Source organism: Periplaneta americana, chromosome 5, assembly GCF_040183065.1.
Source record: "Periplaneta americana isolate PAMFEO1 chromosome 5, P.americana_PAMFEO1_priV1, whole genome shotgun sequence".
In the NCBI taxonomy this organism is placed as follows: domain Eukaryota; kingdom Metazoa; phylum Arthropoda; class Insecta; order Blattodea; family Blattidae; genus Periplaneta; species Periplaneta americana.
In genome coordinates this window covers 99,359,711-99,378,657 of record NC_091121.1, presented here as the reverse complement: position 1 = coordinate 99,378,657, position 18,947 = coordinate 99,359,711, and the positions used below count along the sequence as shown (strand labels likewise).

The window sequence follows — 18,947 nt, the reverse complement described above, 5'->3', positions numbered from 1 at the left end:
CGTGGGAAGTGGCTCAGTGTGTAGTATTGTGCAGTAAGGTGACATTTCGACATAATTTTAGAACAAGAAATATTCATATAGGTACGACACTGGAAAAAAAATCTTACGAACCCTGTAAGAAAAAAATTCATTGTAATAATCCCGGGATATAGGTTCTAGCTCCACAAACAATTTTAAGTGAGCGAGAAAAGTGTGAACACGTGGTATTCTTCGAAACAAATAGTGTACAAATGTGGCTTAATCCTATTTCAACAGAGGAAAGCGTGACAACATAGGGTACCAAGTGAAAAATTCTGCTCGAAAATTTTTCCGACGTTTGATACAGCAAGCAAATTTTGTAAATTAAGCGATGTAAAGAGATGAGAAAACCATTAGACTTTCGTTCTTAGGAAGTCACGGTTGTTCATGAAAATTCAAGGAAAATATTCGTAAAATGATTTTTGTAATATTCGTATAACAAGATGAACTTTACGCAGTTTCCTATAATCTTTCTCAACAGGATTGACGCATGTTTAATAACAGAGGTTAGATCGATCGATAGTCTGATGTAATGATCAGTATCATTAGATTATTTCTCATAAGCAATTTTATTAAAGTGTGTCCTACATCCGAGCGGCGCAGCGCTTTGGTGACGGTAAAACAATGCGTATGAATCTAACTGGTAGACACCCATTAGTACACAATTCGTTACTTTTCACTTAAGAACGTATTAAAGAAATCTGAAGTGAAATACAAATACATCAGCGCACCGAATGCAACAAAAATCTTACCATACCAAAACATTACAGAATTAATTTATGTGTGCATGCTTACCGGAATAATACCAAAGGAATCCATTTTGTTGTCAATTACCTTACGACGCAGAGTGAAAACTAAGTTGTAGGCCCATGAGTGTGCTTTCGCAACGACTCAAGCAATCGCACGTGATAAAAAACCAGTATTCGCAAACATAGATATTTATTTTCCTAGAATTTACTCGTATTAAAGACAAATGTTAATTTCCCACCGAATAACTTGTAATTATTACTCTGAGATTTGTGAAAAATAACTTTTATGGTGTCCCGAATGTGTTGTAAGTTAAAGCTTAATTTTAAGAGAAGGAAAACTTTTTATCAAACTATGGTCTTCCATTACTTCTGTATCCCCAAATGTCTATGCTATGCTATATTGTCCATTTTGATATTGTGATCTTTTTCTACTTCTGTATCCAATAGATCTATTTACTGTTCATTTTGATGATATGTTCTTCTTCTACTTCTGTACCCCCACGTACATATTTATTTGTCATTTTTACATTTTGGTCTTCCTCTATTTCCTACGCATGTACAGACTATTTATTGTTCATTTTTATTTTTTTTTTATTTTCCTCTACTTCTATACTCCCACATGTCCATTTATTCTTCATTTCGATATTGTAGTCTTCCTCTATCTCTGTACCCCCACATGCGCCCCATTTCTCATTTTGATACTGTGGTCTTCTTCTGCTTCTGTAACCTGATATGTCTATTTATTGTTCATTTTGATGTTTTTATTTTTCCTCTACTTTTATACTCCCACATGTCCATTTATTCTTCATTTCGATATTGCAGTCTTCCTCTATCTCTGTACCCCTACATGCCCCCCATTTCTCATTTTGATATTGTGGTCTTAGTCTGCTTCTGTAACCTGATATGTCTATTTATTGTCATATGTCATTTTGATGTTTTTATTTTCCTCTACTTCTATACTCCCACATGTCCATTTATTCTTCATTTCGATATTGTAGTCTTCCTCTATCTCTGTACCCCTACATGCCCCCCATTTCTCATTTCGATATTGTGGTCTTCGTCTGCTTCTGGTAACCTGAGACGTATATTTATTGTGCATTTTGATATTGCGGTCTTTTTCAACTTCTATACTCCCCATATCTACTTATTGCTCATTTTGATATTGCGATATTTTCCTATTTCTATACCCAATATAAATTTATTTTTCATTTTTATATTGTGGTCTTCCTCTACTTCTGTACCCCTACATGTCTATTTATTGTCCATTTTAAAATTGTGGTTTACTTCTATTTCTGTACTCTCACATGTATCTTTACCATAAATTCTGATATTGTGGTTCTCCTTTCTTTCTCTACTCTGACATGTCTCTTTACCGTCCATTCTGATATTGTGTTCTGTTTTCTAATTCTGTATCTCCACCTGTTTATTTATTGTTCAGTAGGCACTGTACTTCTGTACCTCCAAATGTCTATTTATTCTACATTTTGATAATGTGGTCTTCCTCTACTTCTTTACCACTTTTCATTGTACATTTTGATAATGTGATCTTCCTCTACTTCTTTACCACATGTATATTTATTGTACATTTTGATAATGTGATCTTCCTCTACTTCTTTACCACCACATGTCTATTCATTGTACATTTTGATAGTGTGATCTTCCTCTACTTCCTTACCACCACATGTCTATTCATTGTACATTTTGATAGTGTGGTCTTCCTCTATTTCTTTACCACTATTCATTGTACATTTTGATAATGTGGTCTTCCTCTACTTCTTTACCACATGTCTATTTCTTGTACATTTTGATAATGTGATCTTCCTCTACTTCTTTACCACAACAGATTGTTCTTCCCACCACAATCTGAACACACGCTCTCGTCATGAAACGATACTAACAATACCATCCCATCGCACCTCCTCAAACGCAAACTTACTAGGTACTTGGTCAGTAACTGATTTCTTGTAAATAGTTTCCTTAATCTATCACAAAATATTTCAATATCCAGTAATTTCATCACTATACAATTTCGTTATTCTAGGTTTAATTTGTAATTCAGTAAATATAAAATATTCTTTGTTTTTCTATGATAAATTATCTAGCTTTAATTAGTGAGGTAATCTTTTCGTACTTTGATTTTTATTGTAATTGTAATTGTAAATTTAATACTAATTGTAATTTTATTTGTAATTGTAATTGTAAATTTAATACTAACTGTAATTTTATTGTTCATATTATAGTTGGAATCTCCTCGTAGAGGGGCAGAGAAGGCCTGACGGCCTTATCTCTACCAGGTTAAATAAATAAATACTAATACTAAACTAACAAGTCTATTCATTGTACATTTTGATAATGCGGTCTTCCTCCATCTCTGTACCCCCATATATCTACTTATTGTCCATTTCAATATTGTGGTTTATTCTACTTCTGTATTGACGCCTGTCTATTTGTTTTTCATTTTGATATTGTGGTCTTTCTTTGCTTCTGTAACCTAACATATTTATTTATTTTTTATTTTGATAGTATTGTTTTCCTCTACTTCTTTTTGGTCACATGCACAGTATACTTATTGTTCATTTTAGTACTCGTGACATTTGAATTGCCGTAGTTTATTCATTGCTTTCCTATTTGTCTTGCTGTCTATTCCCTATAACTGTTCTCATTCCATTTCTGAGATATTGTTTTCTTATCCTGGCACTGGGTTATGAATATTCAAGATTCATCTCTTTAGGAGATATTTGGAGCAAAAAAAAAAAAAAACACTATATAAATTTAGAAACATAACTCTTAATTTCCTGTGTAGTGACCAACAAAAGTACTTGTTCATGGCGCACACTAGATAAAAATCAAATAAATATAAATATAGAATACCGGTACATAAATTAAAAAGAGTAACAAAACCATTTACTCTGGAAATTTGTAATAAAAATGCCAGCTATTTTGGAAATGAACTTGCTAGAATTAAACTGTCATTACAAAACTGATATCATTGTTAACAAGTTAACTACTTTGGGTAGAAACGTGTAGTGTAAGAAGTAGAGAGATGTAACAATCAAACTGATTTAATGTTTTATATCTTGAGATCCATCGGGACTTAGGTACTTAAAATCTTCCCACTATAGAAATACATGTTCGAATTCGAGGCAATGCTATAAGATTTGTATTAAGAAAGTCAGTTTTTCTTCTGGATATACGCGATTTCTCATGCCATCCTACTTCCACAGCTGTTTATTGTCAGAAAAATCCTAGCTCTTAAAAGCCTAATTTTTAAAACGGAATAATATAAACTTACATAATTTGTTTCAGAGCTAGGAACATTTCTGAAAACAAATAACATAAATTAAACACTGATAAAAATCTTGTTCAGCACATCAGATACCACATGTACGTATGAAACTTAGGCACGCCCCATGAAGATAATAAATAATTATAATATAGAGGTCACCGGCGTAGCTCGGTCGGCTGAGGCATTTGTGTGCGCTTGGGCATAGGTTCGATTCCCACTTGGGCTGATTACATGGTCGATTTTTTCCGAGATTTTCCCCAACCGTAAGGCAAATGTCAGATAATCTATAGGGAATCATCAGCTTCATCTCGCCAAATACCATCTCGCTATCACTAATCCCATCGACGCTAGATAACCTAGTAGTTGATACAGCAATAACCCATTAAAAAAGTATACTACAGAGCAATAATATTATTGCTATCATTTTATATTTTAATATCATCGTTTAACATTTAGATACTCCATTAGAAGGAATAAAAAATTTAATAGTATAATACAGGGTTGTTTCCGATCTCCGATAACGAATTTCAATGACGTCATGTGCGTCAGGAATCACACCGACAGCTGAACTGTGGCGAGAGGTGACAGACCAGTAGTGAGTGATCTCATAATCAGAGTGTACGGTGTATCACAGTAGCAATGCCCAAGAAAATCGAGCCTTTTTGGAAGGGGTACATAACAACTCTTTCCGATGCCAAGTACAGTTACGTGAAAATCATAGGAGCCTGCAAAACACGTGGTTTCGTTATTTCCAAGAAAGGCATCTTGTGTGTACCTACTAAGACTGGCAAAGCTCGGATGGGATTAATTCCAGAGTGGAAAAAGCAAATCCATCCCCTGTCATAAGTCGCCGCACCCCACGAGATGACACAAATTAATTCCATTCGAGCTTTACCAATCTTATTAAGTACAGAAGATGCCTTTCTTGGAAATAACGAAACCTCATTTATTGCAGGCTTCTTTTATTTTCACTTAACCGTACATGGCATCCGAAAGGGTAGCAATGTACCCCTCCCAAAAGGCTCGATTCTTGGAAATTTCTGCTGTGAGTCGCCGTGCACTCTGACTATGAGATCACTCACTACTGTCTGTCACCTCGCGCCACAGTTCAGGTTTCGTGTAACTCCTGACACGCATGATGTCTTTCAAATTCGTTATCAGAGATCGAAAACAGCCCTGTATCCAATACACAAAAATTATAAACAACCAAATATGTCATACATTGAAAATGATTAATTTTTTGTTGGTTATTTAACAACGTTGTGTCAAATACTATGTTATTTGGCGTCGATGGTATTGGTGATAGCGAGATGAGACCGAGGATTCGCCATAGATCACCTCACGTTCTTCTCACGGTTGAGGAAAACCTCGGAAAAAACCCAACCAGGTAATCAACCCAAGCGGGAATTGAACCCGCGCTCGAGCGCAAACCCGGATCGACGGGCAAGCACCTTAGCCGACTACTTCGTCTAGTTATATTGCACTGTTGTTGCAGATAACACTTTCCGCAACTTGACATGGTATATTAGATAACACTTATAGTTAATAGTCTGTGTAAGTCGTAATACAGCGATTCAGTGTTTAGGCCTACTATCAACTTGAAGTGAGACTACAAATAGGCTACAAAGTCATGAACTTTTATTGTGAATTTATATTATTTTGTAATCATATATTCAATGGTTTAATTAAATAAATTCATATTAAATTAACGCATTAAAATTTTATTTTCAAAATTACAATCAAAAGGTATCACTGTGTTATTAATTATATTCTCTCTTTCCATGATTTATATGATGGATATCGTCATATCTATACAGTTTTCTTACATAAACACATTCTGAAAGTGCTGTAGTCTTGGTTATTTACATTCCTCTTATTAATTTACTATTACTTAAATTGTTAATAATTACTTGATCATTATACACCTTTCCCACATGATGGTAAAACTTAGGTCTATAATTTGAAGTTCATAAAATCATGTATTTCATGTTTAAAGAACGATAAAATCTTAAAATGACTTTCTTCGAAAGGTAAATAACATTTCATCTGTTCCTTAGACAATTCTGATGTACAGTTTCCAAAAAAAAAAAAAAAAAAAAAAAAAAAAATGAGACGACGCTTGGTCGTCGAAAGTTAAAGTTATACAGTGCGGTTCACGTGATATCGACGTAGCCAGGAAGACATCTGGTCGTGCATGCGTAGGCTTATTTTCATCCTACTCCAAAGTGCACACCAGCGTTATCATTTGTCTATTTCCTGTGTAGGTCTCTTTTTACGTCCTTGATCGTTTACCTTTTATGAAAGTTTGAAATATACCGTGTAACATGAAAGTCATTAGCCAAAGTGAGAGAACAATACTAATTTTGAAATTACAAAGGTAGACCCACGGCAAAAATAGCAAGGAACATTGTATTTATCTATATTTACGTCATATTACAATATATTTTTTTTAATTTTTAACTGAATTTTGTAATGATGCTAGCAACTAACCAAATAGTCTGAATTTAAGTAACTCAATATTCATTATCTTGTACATCAGTGCTCTGGTCTCCGATAATGCGCAGTGTCTTACATCTGAGACTTCAGAATATTCCATCGTCTCATTCCTTTTTTTGGGGAACTGTACCCTATCACATTTATATGAGTATGTTGAACCCGTGATCACATTTAACAGACTGATCAGTTTAATGTACTTTCAAGGCACCAACTTTCATAAAGTTCCCTATGCTGCCATCCAGCAACTGCAAAAGAAGTCACCTTATAACACTGATGGAATTTTATGGAGTAATAGCTTGCAATCGTACTTCCATCTAGCGGTCGTTACCAAAAAATTCATTTTCGACAGTGGAAATCCTAGTGGCTGTTCTCTCTTATACGTCGCCATTTAATAACATGGGAATGGTCAATCCGATATAAAGTAAGCCTCCCTAATTTCGCCAACTTAAGCAAATTTATTTTTAAATTAAATATGAAGTCATATTTCGAAAGAATACAAAAATTGCGTTGCAATATTGATATTGAAGAGCATCTTAAATAAAAATGTCGTAAAAGAGTAAAGTACTCCTTGTAAAAAAAAAAAAAAAGTCAGGGAGATGCAACTGGCGAAGGTAGGACGCATGTGTTCCCTAAGTTCGCCACTTGTGTGTCTGTGGTAAATTCAAATAATATTTTAATATTATCAGGCTATATATTCATTCATTCATTCATTCATTCATTCATTCATTCATTCATTCATTCATTCATTCATTCATTCATTCTTTTAGTGTTCTGTTCAAGGACAAGTCCTTCATTGCAATCTCAGCTTTCTCAAATCCTTACTATTTTCTGCCTTCCTCTTTGTTTCCTCATATGATCCATACATCTGATATCTTCTTCTATCCTGAACTCTTCTCTCGTTCATCATTCCTTCCAGTGCATCGTTCAGTAGGCAGTTTCTTCTCAGCCAGTGACCCAACCAATTCCTTTTCCTCTTCCTGATCAGTTTCAGCATCATTCTTTCTTCATCCACTCTTTCCAACACAGAGGCTACATATTTATTTACACTCCAAGTGGGCAAGCACCCGATGGCAGTGGTACAAACAATATAAAGAATATACAATAAAATTACAATACACAATATAATTATACAATATACAATACACTTAGATAAAAAATACAATTATATACAGAATATATTAAGAATACACAATACAATTATACACAATAATGATTGCAATTAATAATAATAACAATAATAATAATACACAAAATAACCTAATTAATAAGTGAACCTAATTTTACAATACAACCTACATATGTATAAGCACTACATAAGTTTCACATTGGTACTGATAATAATCCTTCACTTTATTCTGATCTCACTCACAGCACTGGCACTACGACACATTTCACTGACAGTTTAGACCACATTTCACTGACATTATAGAATACATTTCATTGACACTATAAATTATCACTGTAATCTAATATATTTTAAAACAGAAAAATGGTCATAGTAGGAAATAAACAAAGTTTTACCATTAATAAATTATCATAGAATTAATAATTTTAGTGTTCTTTTACCTGTAAAATATCTAAAATATCACTCATTTAAATACTAAAGTTAAAATGTAATCAATTATTTAAACTGTCAACTCTTTAAAACGATCTCAGAGAAGCAGCAACGAATGATCCTAAGTTGTTCTTGGAAGAAGCTGCATTGGCGAACTTAAGAACAGTTCCAACATTTAATAATAATGTCATAAAGTAGGACATCACTATATTAAATGTAATTTTAAAACTACAGTCATAAAGTACACAAAATAATTTATTATAATATGTAAATGCATTACTTATTCCGTTGAATGAAAGGGATACTTAAGGAGTAAATCTTTTACCGGCAACCATAGGTAACACAATATGACGACTACCTCATAGCAAGAGATACTGGTAACGCATCTTGCGTATTCAATGAAGTTGTAATGCATCATGCAACTGCTACCAACTTTTGGCCAAATATAGTATCTTAATAAAAAGTATGTGTGACGAACTTAGGGATACTTACCTTGTGATTAGGAGGTAAACCAAAAATCACATATGGTATGCACATTGTGATTAAATATTCCATTTAAACTTGCAACAATAATATTCTTAGTATATTGGATATGTGCAATATTGATCGGGGTGCGTGACACGATATGATAGTTCCGATATTGGTCACCAATGGCAATAACATTCACTTATAATTTTAATAGTCTCTCGTTCATATAGAGTGAATCGAGGGAATATTACTATCGGGGTAAGATACTTATTTCTTTGTAGTTTCACATTCTTCCAAGAGAGAACGCCACGCGCATGTCTAAACGATCACTGAGGCAGCAAAATGTGTGGAGAGTGAAAGCTAACTCATTTTGCCACGAGTTCTTGTTGTGAGAAGAAGAAAAGCTAGGAAATAGCTTATTTGTCTGCTATAAAATAATTGGAAAGGTATGTTAAAATGTTAATGCAACCTTGAATTTGTTATAACTGTCATAACGTCATCATGAATAGTGTAGTAAAGGTTCTAAAGTTTGTATTGTGAACAACCAACGACCTTGTTCCGCCATCTTAGGTTGCGTCACTGCACTAGGCATCTTACTCCGACACTTGGAGAAGATGCCACTTTATTATCGGGGTAAGATGACAACTTGTTGCAAGTGTGTGCCAGTTCTGACTCCTGCACCGAAACGAAGGAAGAAAACTGCAGCATCAATACTGACAGATGACATGCATTTGAAATATGTCAAACGGTGACAGTAGAGAAGGAAGAAGTTCGGAAGAGTGACAAGAAACAAAAGAAAGGAGAAAATTAAAATGACTGTGCAGTTTGTAAGAGTGAACTACTATGGATGCAAAGGACCTCAAGTGGACTGGATTGAATGAACTGTGTGCAAGAAGTGGTTTCACGAGTCTTGCACACGGAAACAAAATATGTGCGATGACTGTGTTGTTAAGTACCGTGAGAAAGTGTCCATGAGCTTTATATTAAGTCATTATTGTTATATACATGTATAAAACCAAGATCAGATAAAATACATATATCAGCACATGTGTCAATTGCATTTTCCATCTTACCCCGACTATCGGGGAAAGATGCCTAAAGTGCAGGTAAGAAGAGAACCTGTATCCATAAACAAGGTAATTAATGTTTTCTGTTTTGTACAAAAAATATTGTTTCAAAATACCTTCTAGACTTTTGTCTTTTGTTCACGGGTTACACAACACAAATAATATGTACACAAATTTCTGAAGAGTATGTACTTAGTGACATGCTCAGAGGTGAATATTGGAGTGCTCCTATCCAAATCCAGCCACAAAACACCGCTGACATATCCAAAGGGCGAAGTACCTCACCACAAGGCGATTCCTAGGGTCGTGGTTACTGTAGAACTCCTCTTCCTTGGTTCGTTTTATGCGTACTCGGCTGGTTCCAAACACTTCGTACGCCATTAGCACGGTCAACACATCCCCATCCGCACGTGTCCGTCTCCATGCAGCACAGTAGTATCATACACCTCTGTCCAGAAATATGGCAAAGTTTATGAAGAGATACATCACACAGGAAAACGTACAAGTTGGACAGTCAAAGGAGTGCAGACGTATCGGGAAGGAGATGAAGGTTTGGTTAGAATTATGCAGAAGAGTTGCAAGCCAAGTAGGTTTAGATTCAACATAGAGACATGGAAAAAGACACGCTAGGCGCATGTACAGTAATTTACAAGAAAAAACATCGCCAGGAGCCTATGAGTAGTGAAAAATTAAAAATAATGGATCCCTGATGCTCAGGTTAAAATTATTTGATATGTCTACGTTGGATATCACGATATTTTTTTGCCTTTCTGTAAATCAACCTGTGACGAAGAAATACTCGTATCAAAAACGAAGTTTCGGTACCAAATAATAATTACAAGTATGATGAAGTCGTACACTTACGTCATCAAGATCGTGTCAATTAATGAGATCGTATGCACTATCGTAATTTTTTAATTTTTACTGTTAGAATTATATGCACTGAAGACCCTAAAATATACATGCAAATATGCATTTAAAATGCCGAAATATGCAATTATATGAGCACTGAAAGCTGAAGAGCAGGCAAACTTGCGATAGGATTAACGTCCACGATTCTATTGTGTCCCTGAAATCCTTTGCCAATTTACTTCATCTTTTTGATCTTATTATTCTCTACTTAGTTAACGACGCATTTTCTCTACTAACTTTATTCATAATTCCTTTATTTTTACTTCCGGAACACGTACAAACTACTCAAATTGAGCGGAAAACACTGTTTCTGTTCTATTTGTAGATATAAGGAAAAATACCATCATACATCACAACGCGCACCTGAAATCGAACTCAGGGCCCTCAGTTTGGTGCGCTGAGTCCTCTTACCATCTGAGCTATTCCGACACCCGAACCACAGTGCCGGCCGAACTCTCCTCCTTTGTACCGTCAATGGCATACAGCCTGCATTTTAGACTTATTATATGTTATATATATGCAGGAGCGCATATTTAAATGACTTTAAGACCATTTAAACAACAGATGTACAGAATTGTTAACATTGCCATACATAAGCCTTTTATTCTTATTAGAGGATCTGAGTTTGATTCCCGGTGCAGAAACGAATTTTTCTCCATTAATAAGTAGGGCTATTTACGTGATGACTACTACAAAAAGTCATTGATTACACAATATTCAATAGAGGGCATTGTGTGTGTGTGTGTGTGTGTGTGTGTGTGTATGTGTCCAGAAAAGGTGTCGTCAGCTGAAGCATATAATTGACATATATTTTACCCATGTTTATAAAATTAGAAAAAAGTTCTCGCTACAAAAAAAAATATATGTTCTTAATGTTGACATATCACAAGCGTTCAAAATATGCACATACTACTATTACTACTACTACTACTACTACTACTACTACTACTACTACTACTACTTACTGGCTTTTAAGGTCCCTATCCTGAACAAGATTAATCCAGTCTCTATCATCATATCCCACCTCTCTCAAATCCATTTTAATATTATCTTCCCATCTACGTCTCGGTCTTCCCAAAGGTATTTTTCCCTCCGGCCTCCCAACTAACACTCTATATGCATTCCTGTATTCGCCCATACGAGCTACATGCCCTGCCCATCTCAAATGTCTGGATTTAATGTTCCTAATTATGTCAGGTGAGGAATACAATGCGTGCAGTTCTGTGTTGTGCTTTCTACATTCTCTTGTAACTTCATCCCTCTTAGCCCCAAATATTTTTCTAAGCACCTTATTCTCAAACACCCTTAACCTATGTTTCTCTCTCAAAGTGAGAGTCCAAGTTTCACAACCATAAAGAACAACTGGTAATATAATTGTTTTATAAATTCTAACTTGCAGCTTTTCTGACAGCAGACTGGATGATAAAAGCTTCTCGACCGAATAATAACAGGCATTTCCCATATTTATTCTCTGTTTAATTTTCTCCAGAGTATCATTTATATTTGTTACTGTTGCTTCCAGGTATTTGAATTTTTACATCTCTTCAAAGGATAAATTTCCAATTTTTATACTTCCATTTCGTACAATATTCCCGTCACAGGACATAATCATATACTTTGTCTTTTCGGGATTTAATTCCAAACCTAGCTCTTTACTTGCTTCCAGTAAAATTCCCGTGTTTTCCCTAATCGTTTGTGGATTTTCCCCTAACATATTCATGTCATCCGCATAGACAAGCAGCTGATGTAACCCGTTCAATTCCAAACCCTCTCTGTTATCCTGGACTTTCCTAATGGCATACTCTAGAGCACAGTTAAAAAGTAAAGGTCACAGTGCATCTCCTTACTTTAGCCCACAGTGAATTGGAAACGCATCTGACAGAAACTGACCTATACGGACTCTGCTGTACGTTTCACTGAGACACATTTTAATTAATCGAACTAGTTTCTTGGGAATATCGAATTCAATAAGAATAGCATATAAAACTTCTCTCTTAACCGAGTCTTTACAACCACCAGCATGGTTTTAGGGAAGGCTTCTCATGTGATAGTCAAATTACGTCGCTAGTTCAGGAACTAGCTGAAGAGGTAGATAGAGGCGGAAGAATCGATGCAGTTGTGATTGAGTTCTCGAAAGCATTTGATTTGGTGCCACATGACGTATTAATAGATAGCCTAAGTTAAGTAGGCTAGGAATAAATAAAAGAGTGGTGGTATGGATCCAAGAATTCTTGAAAGGTAGAACCCAGAGAGTTAGAGTAGGTCATGAAATATCGGAAATTGGAAATGTGAGTTCAGGGGTGCCATAGGACAGCATTCTGGGTCCACTGCTCTTTATAATATACGTAAATGACTTATGCCAGAATATTACATCAAATTTGAGGCTATTTGCAGACGACTGCATTATCTATAGAAAGATTAGAAATAATTCAGATGTGGATGCTATTCAAACAGACTTGAATAAAATTTATAACTGGGCGTTAATGCATAGGATGAAAGTAAATGGTTCTAAAAGTAAATCTATAACATTTTGTAAAAGCCGAGAGGAAACTAGTCTTAATTACGAATTCAGTGGTGTTGTAATTCCGCAAGAACAATGTTGTAAACACCTAGGAGTGTATTTAAACTCCAAACTTTCTTGGGGAGAGCATGTTGATCATGTTACGGGTAAAGCATGGAGGGCACTTCACTTTATTATGAGAATCTTGAGAAAGGCTAGCCCCAAATCGAGGGAAATAGCATATCTAACGTTAGTGCGACTGTTAATGGAATACGGAACTACATGTTGGGATCCCTATAGAATATATCAGATAAATTCCTTAGAAAGAATCCAGTATAGGGCAGCAAAATTTGTTAAAGGTAAAAGAAAAGATGGAAACGATACGATAGAAGAACTTAAATGCGAAACTTTGGAAAACAGACGTAGGAAAACTAGAATAACATCATTGTATAGAGCACATCTAGGTCAGAAAGCATGGGTAGACATAGCGGCTCGGTTAGAAAAGCCAACGTACTATGGTAGGAACGATGATGATTTTAAAATCAAATGTAGGAAACAGAAAACGGATGTAGGTAAATTCTCACGTTTAAATAGAACAATAAATGATAGGAATGACCTACCTGCAGCGGTCTTTGAGGGCTGTCCTTCCTTAAGGAGATTCAAGAATAACTTAAAAAGTTGTGTATAAAGTGCGAACTAAAATTAAGGTGACATTTAACATTTAATTTTTTAAGGTGACATGTATTTATTTAGCCTGACGAGTTACGTCCTTGGTTTTAATTGTAAATTATTTAAAAATAGCGTGTAAGAGGGTCTTAGACTAGAAATGTTTAGATTAAATGTACTTCTGTTTATAAGTATACACAAGGGTGTAATTATTTGACTTATTTGAACTGTTGTATCAGTGAAGCGAGGTGAGTCAGTGAAGTTATGGTTTTACAGTGCAGTGAATAGTTCCGATCAGTGATAATTTATAGCGTCAATGAAATGTGTTCTAGTGTTCTATAGTGTCAGTGAAATGTGTTATAGTGTGTCAGTGAAATGTGACCTAAAGTATCAGTGAAATGCGTCATAGTGCCACTACAGTGAGTGAGATGAGAGTAAAGTGAAAGACTATTGAAACTTATATAGGGCCTATACATATGTAGGTTGTATTGTAAAATTAGGTATTTTATGTTTTATTATTAATTGTAATTATTGTGTTAAATTGTATTGTGTATATAATTGTATTGTGTATTGTATAATTATATTGTGTATTGTAAATTTTATTATGTATTGTTTATGATTTTATTGTGTATTGTTTATAATTTCATTGTGCATTCTTTATATTGTGTATATCACTGCCACCGGGTGCTTGCCCACTTGCAGTGTAAATAAATACATTCATACATTTATGCACATACGTGCACGAACATCCATGCGACAATAATCTTCATCAAACATGAAGCATGTAATTACTAAGTTTATTCAAAATATGCACCTCCGAAACAAATATGTATTTGCGTATATTTCTCATCACTATTAATGACGTACCTAGGCATATGTTGGTAAGAAAAAGACAGAGATGTACAGTAAGTATGGGATTTAAATTATGAATTTACAAGACGACATTTTGGATCCCAAAGCTACTGCGGCTTAGTGACGCGCTGGAAAAGTTATTATTTACAAATAATTACGATAGCTTATATTAGGCATACTAGTTAAACGAGTAATACAAAAGTAATTTTATTCTTAAATCTATTCTACACATGAGATTCTGTGTTTCATTATTAACATATACAACTTACTATAGGCTTTCATTCTCATCAGAAATAATTAAATTACGTTTAAGATATTTTGAGTAACGAAATGTAATTTAATAAAAATAAAACAGAGAATTGTGGAGATTCTTATAAAATATCGGAATATCCGAAGAAAAATTACATTTCTCTTAAGGGGAAACTTCACTAAATATCATGAAATTTTCAAAAAAAAAAAAATATTGCCTATTTCACTTCTTTACAATGTATACGTATTTGCATAGGCATATGGATATAATTCAATTCTGATTACAAATATGTATAACTTTTTTTAAATTAAGGCTGTAAGGGGCACGGTATTTAAACATCTGTCAAAATTACTTTTTCATCAAAGAATTCTTTTTTTTTTTTTTTACAAATTTCTGATTTTTGCTCTAGAGTTGGCTCCCTGAAGTTACTAAATGAATGTAGCGGAGGAGAATTATAATTTGCATACATATTTTTATGCTCGACCATGCCGAAATGTAGTAATTATACACCTGAAAGTAGACCTTTAATGCACCTCATTAAAGTACACCTATTCATTAAAGTTCAGGCAATATGAAAGCGCAAGTGTCGATTATTCTCGGATATGCAATCGGAAGACAACTAGCGCGAGATTAGACAAAGTAAACATGACAGACACTAGTGATAACGAGCTGCAGCTTACACCGCCGGAAATTTCGGCAAAAGCACTCGATGTGACTAATAACTTATTGGCACAAAAGTCAAGAAAGATGTACGAAAAATTCTATGTACAATTCATGGATTGGAGAAAATGAAAATCCATAAACTCATTTTCCGAAGATGTATTGCTGGTGTACTTCGAAGAACTGTCGGTAAATATGAAATCATCGACCTTGTGGACTCACTAATCTACTTTGAAATCAACACTGAATATTAAGCACCAAATTGACTTATCTAAGTACTCAAATTTGAACACCTTACTAAAACGCAAATCAGAGGGATATCAAAGCAAAAAAGCCAAAACATTTTCACCTGATGAATTGAAGACATTTATAAATTAAGCACCTGATATTAAATACCTCATGATAAAAGTAAATACCCTATATTATCTTCATATTACTAATTACTTTCTTACAATTAGCATATAAATAGGCGAGGGGGAAATATTTGGTAACGTGATTCATATTGTTACAGGTAGCAACAATTTTTGGAATAATGGGTGCTTGCCGAAACATGAGTTACATCAATTAAAAGTTGATAATGTAAAAGATATTGGATCAACTGTGGTAGTTACTATCCCAAATACTAAGACAAACTCAACAAGAACATTTACGGTAACAGGAAAGTACTATGATATATGCCAGAAATACATAAATCTACGTCCAGAAATATGCAACCCTCCCTCATTCTTTATAAATTATCAACATGGAAAATGCACCGTGCAGAATGTCGGCATAAATAAATTGGAAAACATGGGGAAAGAAATAGCACTAGGCCTATAACTTAATCTCTCCAACTCCAATTTATACACAGGCCACTGTTTTCGCAGGAGTTCTGCGACAATTTTAGTAGACGCTGGCGACGGCATCACAACACTCAAACGTCACGGAGGCTGGAAATCAAATACTGTCGCAGAAGTTTATGTTGAAGAATCGATCCAAAATAAAATTGAAATCTCAAATACAATATTAAACTCAGTCGAAAAAAACAACACACAAATTAACATCAATTCACCGTCATCTTCCAGCTTTTCACAAAGCACATTCCCGCAAATTAATTTCACCAACTGCACAATACATTACCTACATTTGAAATAAAGTCAGTTCTGTTACTATAATAATTAGCGTTAATTGTTGTAAATAATATTCAAATAAATTCAATTTGTCATCTCGTTTTTCAATGTCTAATTTAATTTCAATGTTAAATCAAGGTTAATATTTAGTTTACTCTGTAGGTTATAGGCTATCAAGGTCAATGTGGAGATCTGTTCATCGGAAAAAATCAATCCTATCGTGTGTGCGCACATCTCACAATTTACGAGGTATTGCACAAGGTCAGTTCCGCTCTTGACTTAGATACAAATAAAATCAATACTTCTGAATAACTTCAAGTTAGAAATATGGTCGAGCATAAAAATTCGTATGAAACTCGCCTATAATGGTAATTAAGACGCTCGTATGAAAATTATGAAACTTTCTTTCGCTCGTTTCATAAACAAACATACTTGCGTCTTAATTACTATCATTATAGGCTCGTTGCATAATGTACTAATTTTACTTTAAAATCCATTTTTCCGTAAGTTTATTTTCCTTGATTCAACACCAATTATTTGATGTCAAATATTAATCAATCAGAATGAAATTGTTACTGAAAGTATTTATGAGATAGCTGCATGTTTCTATGAATTTATTTTGTGAGAAATGCGCTAGTTTATTTTATTAATATTTCTTTCATGAATTATAGGAAAAATAACATTTTTAAAAATAAGAAAATTAAGTAAACAAATGAGATATTTCATAAAATGAATGCATAGGAATGTTTCTCTATGGCTTGTGAATTTTACCAAAAACAACGAAACTTAAGTACTGAGATCTTCTACTAAAAACGTGGGTTTGAAATTGTTTCTAAAAGGAATATAAAAATATTAGAAGCCAAAAACATTTGGGAATTCAAAATTTGAATTTTGTTAGTCCTTTACAGCTCATGCATTTTGTCAAGACACTACCCCACTCTTCCTACAGAGCTGCGCACAAGATCGGATGAGTCTACTTACGAATTATAGGGGAATGGGTTAGTTTCTGCCTTGATCTCGGTAGACACGCCTGATCTTCCCTTCTACTTTTACCCCCTGCACGGAAACCTTGTTCCCGTACTGCACATCGCGAGTGTCTTGACAAAATGCATGAGCTGTACATAGTATTATTATTGTATCTCCAATGGGGGGTAGCCCTATTTTACATATGTATGCTAGGGCTATAGTTTTACACAAAAAATATTCCTAAACCATAAAACAAATTGAAAAGAAAAATAAATTAGCTTACACAATGGAAATAAAACCTAAACAATCCGTAATTTAAACATTGCGATTGCAAATCAAACATCAGTCATCAATTGAGATATACAGAAAACAGTTACAACACATAAACAAAACATTTCTTATAGCGGTACTCTATAACACAATTAAGCAACTTTCCCTAACATAAATCATAAATTAATACACAATAGTCACACAAACACAATCAAGCATCCCATAACTATGACTCACATACACAACAAATCAAGCATCCTCTACAACCCATACACTTCAACATAATAACCATACATTTAAAAGTTACAAATTTGGCTGCAAAAGAATATATAGGACACTGTTACTAAATACTGTTATTTCTACAAGGTCTTAAATACACCTGTAATAAATATGTGAAATTCCTTTATGCAACATTGCTTCAGAAGAACTTTTGTAATTGGTGGTGAGAAAGTTGTATCGCACATGCTAAGGTGGGTTTCTAGTCGGTATCTCTTGCGTTCCTGTAGTGGGCACTGAAATAACAGGTGGTCGACTGTTTGTGTGGGGTGTTCACAGGGACATGAAGAGCCATTTTGGCTGTCAATTTTGAAACGTTCAAAATATGAATTAAATTTTCCGTGTCCAGTCATAAATTGCGTGGATATGTAAGATGGTTCATAATTCTTTACGGTTAGTCTATTTTTAACTGTGGGAAAATATAGTGCTTTTGTGATTTGACCATTTGTACTATTTAACCACATTGCATTCCAGTCATTTAAGCTGTACATAGTAAACATGCTCTCAAAATTTGGTTGAAAAAAAATGATTAGGAAAAATGTTGTCAATATTAGTGGAGTGTCCTCTTAAAGTTTTCTCTTGGGTATATTTTACTTATGTAAATTCGTTGTTAAATGCTTCTTACTAATGAAATTTTCAGTAATAAAATTATAAACTCAAAGCTCTTGATATCTGTTAAATAAAACTCCGCCCATGGGGTCACACGAACATGTACTGTGACTATATGGGATATTTTTTAAACATAAGCTTTATCTGCGAACGAATCTGAAATATCAATATATTGTATGCAATTTTCATTCGCTTGGCAAGAGAGATGATTTCTTATCAAATACTTTCCTTTAATGAT

The 18,947-nt window shown here is 34.2% G+C and overlaps 1 protein-coding gene and 2 long non-coding RNA genes across 4 annotated transcripts in view; 1 reads left to right on the top strand and 2 right to left on the bottom strand.

Annotated features, from left to right (window-relative positions):
- Positions 1 to 3,661, bottom strand: part of LOC138700041 (uncharacterized) — a 42,421-nt gene extending 38,760 nt beyond the window's left edge. The window contains exon 1 of the long non-coding RNA XR_011332152.1: positions 814 to 3,661. This is a non-coding gene — a long non-coding RNA (uncharacterized lncRNA). The remainder of the gene's footprint in view (positions 1 to 813) is intronic.
- LOC138700046 (uncharacterized) overlaps positions 1 to 18,947 on the top strand; it is a 203,184-nt gene that overhangs the window by 141,731 nt on the left and 42,506 nt on the right. The gene's annotated exons all lie outside the window — the stretch shown is intronic.
- LOC138700043 (neuropeptide CCHamide-1 receptor-like) overlaps positions 8,342 to 18,947 on the bottom strand; it is a 172,226-nt gene continuing 161,620 nt past the window's right edge. For both annotated transcript variants that reach the window (XR_011332153.1, XR_011332154.1), the window contains exon 4: positions 8,342 to 10,087. The gene's annotated coding sequence lies outside the window, so the exon portion shown is untranslated. The remainder of the gene's footprint in view (positions 10,088 to 18,947) is intronic.